The sequence below is a fragment of the Rhinoderma darwinii genome, chromosome 2 (genome assembly GCF_050947455.1).
Source record: "Rhinoderma darwinii isolate aRhiDar2 chromosome 2, aRhiDar2.hap1, whole genome shotgun sequence".
Taxonomy (NCBI): Eukaryota; Metazoa; Chordata; class Amphibia; order Anura; family Rhinodermatidae; genus Rhinoderma; species Rhinoderma darwinii.
The window spans coordinates 258,781,756-258,791,950 of NC_134688.1; positions in this window are offsets into that span (position 1 = coordinate 258,781,756).

Below are 10,195 nucleotides of genomic sequence, written 5' to 3' on the forward strand. Positions count from 1 at the left end.
TCTCGTAGTGTTTTCCAGTTCCCAGTGTTCCCCGTACCTGTATCCTGTACTATACTGGTCAAGTGCCGTGCTGTGCTGCATACCACGCCAGTCCTGCTACACCATGCCTATTGTCTGCCTGCTGCCTAGTCCCAGCTGAGCCTGCCTTGCTACTGTCCAAGCTGCCACAGGTACCCTATACGCACTGTAGACTGTTACCTGCGCCCTATTGGCCAGCTGCCATACCGCCAAGGCGGTACAGCCCAGTGGGTCCACGAACCCAGTGTGACAACCATTACATGATCCCAGTCTACGAGACTATGTGCTTTACTCAGCCGACTGAATTTTGCTTTCCTAAAGTTCCCGATTTTTGTAGCTCCCCTTCGTACTGTTTTATTAAACATTGTAGTGCCGACAGCATCTCCCCCATCCCCCAGGATACCGACTGTGTCAGTTACCAGTCGGTATCCTGTAACCTGTGTCCGTTACCAGTCGGTATCCTGTATACGTGACCAGTCGGTATCCTGCATCACATGTCCTGTGTCTGTGACCAGTTGGTGTCCTGTATCCTGTGTCCACTTCCAGTAATCCGGCACCAGCCTGTTTCCAATAATCCGGCACCAGCCTGCTTCTAGTTATCCGGCACCAGCCTGCTTCCAGTAATCTGGCACCAGCCTGCTTCCAGTAATCCGGCACCAGCTTGCTTCCAGTAATCCAACACCAGCCTGCTTCCAGTAATCCGGCACCAGCCTGCTACAAGTAATACTGTAATGGCAGGAAGGAGGTGAAGGGAAAGTGAGCCCTAATCTACCCACCGCCCTGTCCCTGCCTACTTGCAACGACCCGCCCTAGGCGACGGGGTACAACTGGGCGGCGGTCCCTACGCTGTCTAAGTGCACGGGAGAACAAACAGGGAACACGCAAGGGAAGGGGCAGTAGCCCACGGAACGCTGCGAGGAAACGGAGCGGTGAATGAATAGTCAGGACCAGGATGAAGTGGAGTATACCAACGTGAGCACGGAGAAGGAAGCAAGCCAGGGGCAAAGCGAAGCAGGATAAGCGGAACTGCAGCAAGGCAGAAGCACGGCAGAAGCAGGCTGGAGCAAGCAGCAGCGGGGCCAGGAATCCAGAAGAATTACAAGCACTGAGGAAGAGAACACGGCAGGTAATAAAGGACAGGTGGCGGAGCTAACTCCGACTGACCAGGCCGCGATAGGCTCTCCCACTCCTGAGCCTGCCACCCTGGTTGGTGGGAGACGGTGTCAGTCTAACAGGTCTGGCCTCAGGTGTGGATTGATTACTCCCAGGAGTATACCTAGACGTAGTACCTGGCAGATCCCTAACAAATACAATTCCTCCTTCCCTGGGATGCAGGCACACTCCACCTGCTGCTCCTGGGACCCATAGGGTGCGCGGGCACTCTGGCTGTCTCCTAAAGGGCCAGCGTGCAAAGTAATCCGGCACCAGCCTGCTTCTAGTAATCCAGCATCAGCTTGTATCCACTATCTGCTATCTGCCTGTATCCAGCTGCCACCAAGGTTCCATCTACCTGTCACTGTTTGACACCTGTCTGGCCAGCAGTTATTCCGTTCCGGTGGAGTAGCCCAGTGGATCTACAACCCCATTGGACATTACAAATATTATTTTGAAATTTACCATATTATGGTCACGGTTGCCCAATTGCTCCACAACCTCCACATCTAATATTGTATCTGGTCTATTAGACAAGACCAAATCTAGCACATTATCCCCTTAAATGTCTTGAATGGTGGTTAAGACTTACAGCTTTTAGCATATCTAGCGAACTGTATGTCCCAATCAATGTCAGGATAGTTAAAATCCCCCATAATAAGGACCCTATTATTATTTTCGGCCTTTTCTTTTTATTGCACTATTTCATCCTCAGCCTGTTCATCTTTGTTCAGTGACTTTTAACAAACTCCAAAAATCAGTTGACCGTAATTGCCTGCTCAATGAATATTTACCCATAAAGACTCCACACTGTCACAGTCTCCCTCAATGTCTTCATTTAGTACGGTTTTTAGGCTGGATTTTACAAATAGACAAAACCCTCCACCTTTTTTCACTTTCTATCCCTTCTAAACACAGTGGAACACTCCACATTAGTTACCTAGTCATGGTTTATGTAGCTAGGTTTCTGTTATGCCCACTACATCATAACCCATGTCGGTCATTAGAATCTAGCCAGGTTTCTGTTATGCCCACTACATTATTAGCCTTGTCGGTCATTAGAATCCCTAATTCAAGATTTCTTGCATTTGCCACCAGACATTTGATCTTACCAACACCTTTATTTTTCTTAGGTCCATATTTATTCCTAGTCACCTCCCTACTTGGCTTGCTAACCCCAGCCTCAATTAAATCCCCATTAACCCCTGCTGTATCCTACTCCCTACGTACTCTATCTGAACCCACTTTGTATCTCTACCCTCCCCCAATAAAGCTCCTGGGCCCAATACAAAATCTTTTTCATGACCCCTAGCTGTTATGTGCAATTTATAGTACTGCTGTCCTTGTATCTAGCAGAAAAACCTTTTGACAATTTCAAGCACATGGGTGCAAGTGCAAGTGACACCTGTATCTGTGCATCCCAATAGCTACTGTGTGCCACTGAGTACCAATGTGCCTCACCCCATTGTCATATACATTTTTAAAAGTGACATTTTAATTTGCATTCATTTGTTTTTAAATTATTGTGGAATTATAAAGAAACACCACTACACCTTGGCACTGCTTATTTATTTAGGCCACATTCAGAATTGCTGTTGAATTCCGTTGCGGAGAGTTTTCAGTGGAATTCTGCAGCAGTCTTTTTTTTATATTTGTTTCTATACATTTTTAGGAAACTTATTTAAGACGTAGTCAAAAATAACTGTGCGGAAATTAGGCTGTGGTGCAGAATTTCCCCTCCGCAGCATGCATATTATGTTGCAGCGGAATTTCACTCCGGATTTCAGCCTTTGCAATACAAAAACTGAAATTTATGGCAAGTCCGCTTTGATATCTACAACGTCTGAATTACCTGTCAAGTATGCAAATGTTGGTGGAGATTCGTTGCGTAATTGCCCTGAATCTGCACCATTTGTAGCGGAAAAATTCTGCCACGTGTGAACGTGGCATTACTGTCATCCTCTTATTCAACTGTGATTTTTGGAATTTTCAGACACAAGGTCACTTTCTCTCAGTGAATAGCAATAGTAGGCACATCTCCCTGTATGCAGTGGAGTATTAAAACACTGTTAGGATTCAAACCCAGAAAGTCCAGTCTCTCAGGCAGTAAACCTTCTCATTGAGCTACTGGTTATGCTAGACACCTCTAATGCTGTAATGACGGGGTAGGGAGACAGACAGGTGAGCCATAATCTATCTGCCACTCAGTCCCTGCCTATTTGTACGGCCCATCCTAGGCGACGGCGTACAACTGGGCGACGGTCCCTACGCTCAATATGTGCACGACAGACAAACAGACAAGGGTACACAGAAGCTAAGGGAAATGGGGCAGTTGCGAGCAACAGGCGTAGTGAACGAGCCGAGTCAAACCAGGAGTGTATGAGGTACCATACGCAGAGCAGGAGCGTAGTCAGTAAAGCCAGGATCAAAATGAAGCAAGGTCAATAATAATAGCAGGAGCAGCAGAGCCAGGAAATGGGAAAGAATCACAGGCAGAGACAAGCAGGAAATTAAGGTATAAATAGACTGAGGGCGGGAGCTAGAACCGTCTGGCCAGGCTGTGATAGGTTCTCCCACTCAGCCTACCAGCCTGAGTGGTAGCAGATCGAGTCACTCTATCAGACTTAGGAGCAGGTGCAGACTGATTAACCACGGGCGTCAACACAGAAGCTGTGTCTGGCAGATCCTTTACAGTACCCCCCCTTTTATGAGGGGCCACTGGACCCTTTCTAGGTGGACCTGACTTATTGGGGAACCGAAGATGGAACCTCCGGAGCAATACCCCAGCGTGAACATCCCGGGCGGGTACCCAAGTCCTCTCCTCAGGCCCGTATCCTCTCCAATGGACCAGGTACTGGAGGGAGCCTTGTACCATCCTGCTGTCCACAATCTTTGCCACCTCGAATTCTACCCCTAGGGAGCTTAGCTCCTGGTACCAAATCGATTGCGCAATCGTATTCTCTATGAGGAGGTAACACTTCGGAGGCCTTTTTAGAAAAAACATCAGCGAAGTCCTGAATAAACTCAGGTAGAGTGTTCACCTCCTCAGGGAGAGAAATAGAATTAACAGAAAAACATGACGTCATGCATTCATTACCCCATTTGGTAAGATCCCCAGTATTCCAGTTAAACGTGGGATTATGCATCTGCAACCAGGGAAGGCCTAAAACCAAATTGGACCATAATCCCTGCATCACCAGTACAGAGCACTGCTCCAAATGCATGGAGCCAACAAGGAGTTCAAAAACAGGGGTATGCTGCGTAAAATAACCATTAGCAAGTGGAGTGGAGTCGATACCCACTACCGGGACAGGTTTAGGCAAATCAATCAATTGCATAGCTAGAGACATAGCAAATTCCACAGACATAATATTAGCAGAAGACCCTGAATCCACGAAGGCACTGCCAGTAGCAGACCTACTCTCAAAAGAGACCTGAAAGGGAAGCAAGATCTTATTAGGTTTCATATTTACGGGAAATACCTGTGCGCCCAAGTGACCTCCCCGATGGTCACTTAGGCGCGGAAGTTCTTCCGGCTGCTTATTCTTACGCCTAGGACAGTTGTTCACTTGATGCTTGTCATCCCCACAGTAGAAGCAGAGACCATTCTTCCTACGGAGCTCTCTACGTATTTGGGGAGACACGGAGGCCCCGAGTTGCATTGGTTCATCCGAGTTTTCCGTGGAAGAACGAAGCAACAGAACCTCGGGAGCCATCATGGGGGAGCCAGAGGAAAAAGCACAAAAACGTTCAAGTCGTCGTTCCCTGAGACGTCGGTCAAGACGTACCGCTAAAGCCATAACCTGATCTAGAGAGTCTGAAGAGGGATAGCTAACTAACAGGTCTTTCAGGGTGTTCGACAGACCCAATCTAAACTGGCACCTCAAGGCAGGGTAATTCCACCAAGAAGCTACACACCACTTCCTAAAGTCAGAACAGTACTCCTCAACGGGTCTCTTACCCTGACGTAAGTTCACCAGCTGACTCTCGGCAAAGGCAGTCTTGTCAGTCTCGTCATATATGAGCCCGAGAGCAGAAAAAAAAAGATCAACAGAGGAAAGTTCAGGGGCGTCAGGAGTCAAGGAGAAGGCCCATTCTTGGGGCCTGTCCTGAAGCCGGGACATAATTATACCCACTCGCTGGCTCTCAGTACCTGAGGAGTGGGGCCTTAGACAGAAATAGAGCCTACAACTCTCTCGAAAGGAGAAAAAAGTCTTCCGGTCCTCTGAGAACCGGTCAGGCACCTTCAAGAGGTGAGGTGGGGGGCACTACCAGGGTAGCATCACACTGGTTGCCCCTCTGAGCCAGGGCTTGGACCTGTAGGGAGAAGCCCTGCATTTGCTGATCCAGGGTCTCAAGGGGGTCCATAGTTGTGTCAGGGACCAGGGTAGAAAAGGTATATGGGCTTGTGATTATGTAATGACGGGGTAGGGAGACAGACAGGTGAGCCCTAATCTACCCGCCACTCAGTCCCTGCCTACTTGCACGGCCCATCCTAGGCGATGGCGTACAACTGGGCGACGGTCCCTATGCTCAATATGTGCACGACAGACAAACAGAAGCTAAGGGAAATGTACAGGGTACACAGAAGCTAAGGGAAATGGGGCAGTTGCGAGCAACAGGCGTAGTGAACGAGCCAAGTCAAACCAGGAGTGTACGAGGTACCAAACGCAGAGCAGGAGCGTAGTCAGTAAAGCCAGGGTCAAAATGAAGCAAGGTCAATAATAATAGCAGGAGCAGCAGAGCCAGGAAACAGGAAAGAATCACAGGCAGAGACAAGCAGGAAATGAAGGTATAAATAGACCGAGGGCGGGAGCTAGAACCGTCTGGCCAAGCTGTGATAGGTTCTCCCACTCCTCAGCCTACCAGCCTGAGTGGTAGCAGATCGAGTAACTCTATCAGACTTAGGGGAGATTCACACGAACGTTGCGTTTCTGCGCGCGCAAACAACGCAGCGTTTTGCGCGCGTGTCAGCAGCGTGTGCAATGCGTTTTTTAACGATGTATGCGTGTAATACGCGCGTAAGACATGCGTTTTTCCCGCGCGTGTAAAAAACGCACTCAGCTGTTCTGTTTACGCCAGGCTTCAAAAGGGCCATGAATGCAATACCCCTGCTTCATGTGTGCACCTGTGTTAATTCATTTGTGTGCTTTGGATGCAACCCACTGTTTCTACCAGTATTTTAGGGAAGTTTGTCTGCCACACTGCATTGATGCCACCTAGCTCTCTGGCCCGTGTGCTATTAGCATGGATGCTATCCCGGAGGTTTGGGCAACGAGGTAGCCTTCTACGGCCACACCGGCGGAGATCAGGTAGGATGTGGGTTCACCCAATAGTGGCCCAACGCACCTCTAAAGGGCATTTTCATACCCTCTTTGCTGACCTCCGTCGTCACCCTGAGAAATTTCGGGCCTTTTGCCGCCTGTCTGTGCATGCCTTTGATATGCTGCTGGAGCTGGTTCGGCCTGGAATAACCTATCAGAACACAAACATGCGACGCTGTATTTCCCCCGAGGAGCGTCTCCTTCTGACGTTACGGTATGTGCAGTTTTGTGATCCAGGTTACACATTATTTTATGTCCTTAATGTCCTAACTAACATGTTTGCTTTGTGGTTTGCTTGTATGATTTCCTGTAGATTTTTGGCGACCGGCAATAGCTACCATGCCCTTCATTTTGAATTCCTAATTGGAGTCTCCACTATTTCCGGCATTGTCCCAGCAACCTGTGTGGTCCTGTGGCAGAGATTGAAGAGCAGCGTGATCCCTCAGCCTACGGCCCAACACTGGCTTCGCATAGCGCAGCAGTTTGAACGCGACACCCAATTTCCTAACTGTATTGGTGCACTCGATGGGAAGCACATCCGTGTGCAGAAACCGCCCCACTCTGGCTCTCGCTACTTCAATTACAAGCAGTATTTTTCAATAGTCTTGCTTGCCTTGTCGGACTGTAATTTCTGCTTTACCATCGTGGACATCGGGTCCTATGGCAGCTCGGCGGATGCACGCATTTTTCGCTCATCTAGAATGGCCCAGCGTCTAATGTCCAACCAACTTGATGTCCCCGAGCCTAACATCCTCCCTGGCACCAGCGGGCCACCCGTTCCTTATGTTATGGTTGCAGATGAAGGTTTTGCCCTCAGCAGACACGTAATGCGGCCATTTGCGCGGAGGGGCTTGGATAACCGTAGGCGCATTTTCAATCAGCGACTATGCAGAGCACGGAAAGTCGTGGAATGTGCCTTTGGCATCATGACCAGCAAGTGGAGGGTCATGATGACATCAATGCAATTGTCGCCGTCAAATGTCACATGTGTGATCAAAGCCTGTGTTGTGCTGCACAACTTTACCCGCATCCATGATGCCGCTCATGATGGGGAATATATGGGAACATCTGCACCCACCACCAGCCTGGGCCAGGCTGCTCGGCCTGGCCGGGCACCGACATGTGGGCAGCGAGTGCGCCACCAATTTGCAGAGTATTTTGACAGGCAGGCTTGAGATGTAACCTGCCAGAACGCTGCCATTTGAGGTGTGGTGAAGTTAATATTCTTTGAGAGAACGTCTGTTTATCCCTCAAGGCCTTTTTTTTTTGGGGGGTGTGGGGGAGGGTTAGGGACTCGCAAAACTTGAGGCCCCTTGACGTGGGTTGCGAGCTTAAAGCTCGGTAGGTGCTTGGAATACCCTTTTTAGACGGCAAGAATGCATGGACATCACATCCTCTTGTGGAAACTATGTATTTCCTGCTCTATATGTATGTGAGCCTTTCGGGGTGAGTAAAGTTAGTTATGGCCAAACACTAACTATACTAATTACAGCTGAGTTCCTGGTATTCCAAACCCCTTCCGAACAACGAAGACCTCAAAGATGTGGTGGAGAAATATAATACCGTCACAACCTCTAAGGCAACAGCACCTCATAGCGGTAGAGGCAGTAGAAATGGTGCGCAAGGTAACAAAAGGATTGTCCACACAGAAGTTCAAAATATCTAACTTTAGCAGTCATGTTTGTGGCACATACACGCCATATCAGCAAAATACAGAGGCGGGAAAACATACCCGAACTAAAAAGTGCACCAACATGATGCATATACAACAAATACATGTAGGGATTCCTAGCATGTCATCGCTTTCTAACATGTGCCCGTAAAAAAAAAAAGCCCCTAAAGATTATCATAGGCATGGGTCGGCGAGCTGTAACCAGACCGTTCCGCACCACTATGCTGTCCCCGGCCCTGAGGAGCCTGTTCCTGCACAGCATATTGGGGTTGATACTGCGGTGGGTAACCCTGAGGCTGCATGTGAGCCTGTAAACTTGGCCCAGGTATGGAGTATGGAGGAAAGTGATGGACTGGCCCAGGCATTGGGGCAGGGGAGAGGTATCTTGGGGCAGGAGGGTATTGCGCCATCTGCGAGAAGACGGGGGCAGGTTGGGAGGGCCTTGGCACATGGGCACGCGCTGAGGGCATATAGACACTACGCCAGTGCTCAATAGAAGTAAAGCACCGGCCTGGACTTAGCGGGGGTGTCGCACAGTCGATTAGCGACAGCATATTTATTTGCAGCCGCACCAACCTATCCTCTGGTACCCGCCGCATCAAAGGTGCCATGCTCCGACAAAAAAAATCATGCTGGTCCTCATCAGCTGCACGGCGCAGGTACTCAAGAACACGGGCGTCCACCTGTGCAGCTGCGGGTGGGTTAACAGGACGTCTGCGGCGGGGTGCTGCTTGACTAGGTGCCACTTGGTCCGGTTGTCCTGCTTCAGGCGCTGAGGCGACTGGACCAGGATCCTCTCTAGTGGCCTCCGGGGTTAGGGCGACCAGGGGAGCAGCGGATTCTGACGCCTGGCTACACTGGGGCCGTGCCTCCACTTCTGACGCATCCAGAGTGTCGCTAGTTCTATAATATAGGGGACACGTCAGTTGAGGAACCAAATGTCATGTGCAAACACAAAGGTGTTTTGGCGTATGTAACATGTTTGGAAGGTGACGTGGCCACAAAGGGACAACAACGAGTACTTACGGTCGCATGTCCATTATTTCCCGCAGGAACAACAGCTGGTCGTAGTAAATGTAGCGCCGTTTTTGGGGACCACCATCTCCGCTACGGGCGCCGGATCCATGTTCTCGACGGAACTGGTCCCTCGAGCTGCGCCACCGTCTCTTTACATCGTCCACTGTATGATGAATAAAGAACACATCATTGAATAACTCAGCAGATGTGAGTGCGCACACAGACAGTGCATATAAACTGGTGTAAAACACACGTCTACACAAGAACAAACCTAAGTTGATGATACTATATAAAGATGGCACTGAACCGAAACGTTGGCAATGACAGGCAATTATTCAGCAGGGACGCAATATCCAATATGGATGTCATTATACACATCAATGGCGACACACAGATATCCACTCACCAATTTGTTGCCGGTCACGGGTGCGGCTGTCGGCCCACTCCTGCTCAAATAGCGCCTCTGCTATCTGCTCCCATGCTGCCTCCTTCAATGTGCGGTCATGGTACGACTCCGCATGGGTGTTCCAGACCTCCGGCCGCTCCTGAACTAACCTAATGAGCTTCGCCACATCCATCTGCCGAGGCATGCCTGCAAGGTGCTTGTGGTGCTTTTGCAAACGGTGTGGCCTCTTTTGCAAAACCTGCTGTCTAACCAACTTCCTGCTTTTCTGCTGGTTTCAACTAGTTAGTTCAAACTCATTTGCATTGAGACAACGTGTCCTGCGTGAAAAACGCGCGTTCGCAGCTGCTGCCAGCGTATGACATGCGTGATTTTCACGCACCCATTGACTTCAATGGGTGCGTGATGCGTGAAATACGCAGAGTTATTGAACCTGTCGCGTATAGTACGCAGCGAACAAACGCTGCGCAAGAATCACGCACTGTTTGAACTGCCTCATTGACTTCTATAGTGCTGTGCGTGACGCGCAGAAAATACGCGGCCTGCACGCGCGCAAATCGCGCTCGTCTGAATCCCCCCTTAGGAGCAGGTGCAGACTGATTAACCACG